Source organism: Salmo salar, chromosome ssa19 (assembly GCF_905237065.1).
Source record: "Salmo salar chromosome ssa19, Ssal_v3.1, whole genome shotgun sequence".
Lineage (NCBI taxonomy): Eukaryota > Metazoa > Chordata > Actinopteri > Salmoniformes > Salmonidae > Salmo > Salmo salar.
Window position 1 is genome coordinate 64,504,654 of NC_059460.1, and position 812 is coordinate 64,505,465.

Here is an 812-nt window from a genome sequence, read left to right on the forward strand (position 1 = left end):
TTATCACTCCAGTGTTAATCTGCTAAATTGTCAGTCTTCGCTACTATGGCCTATTTATTGCCTACCTCCTCATGCCTTTTGCACACACTGTATGTAGACTTTCTTTTTTTCTACTGTGTCATTTACTTATTTGTGTTATTGGCTTGTTTATTGTTTATTCCATGTGTAACTGTGTTGTTGTCTGTGTCACACTGCTTTGCTTTATCTTGGCCAGGTCGCAGTTGTAAATGAGAACTTGTTCTCAACTAGCCTACCTGGTTAAATAAAGGTGAAATAAAAAATTAATTAATTAAAAAATAATAATAATAAAAAGCTGAGGTCTGGAACTCCTTCCAGGTCATCTCTCTCTCTCCATTCCTTGGCCTTGGTTGCCTGATGACTCACTCTGAATATTAAATCGCTACATACATTCATTGTGGAGAACAAACAATGTGGATGGGTAGCCAGGGAATGGCTTTGGTACATAAAAAAATACTTTTTTGCAGGACAATAAACATATTAGCCTGCCACTCCTGGGAACCCTGTTCACATGTGAGTGCTGTTGAGGCCCTGTTTCAGCTCCAGATGACAAAAACCTGCACTCACTCCCAGAGAGTTGCAGGTCTGCCGACTTCATTTTGGTCATTCATTTTAATCAGAGAAATATCTAATAAACCAAACTGTTGCTTTAACTGTGTACTTTATTGCACACAATCCTCAAATAAAATGGAGCATACATAAAATAAACAATGTATTTACATTGGGTCTAATGTGTGTGTGTGTGAGAGGGAGGCCTGTTTTTCAACTCAGAAAAATTACACAATAGTCTTATA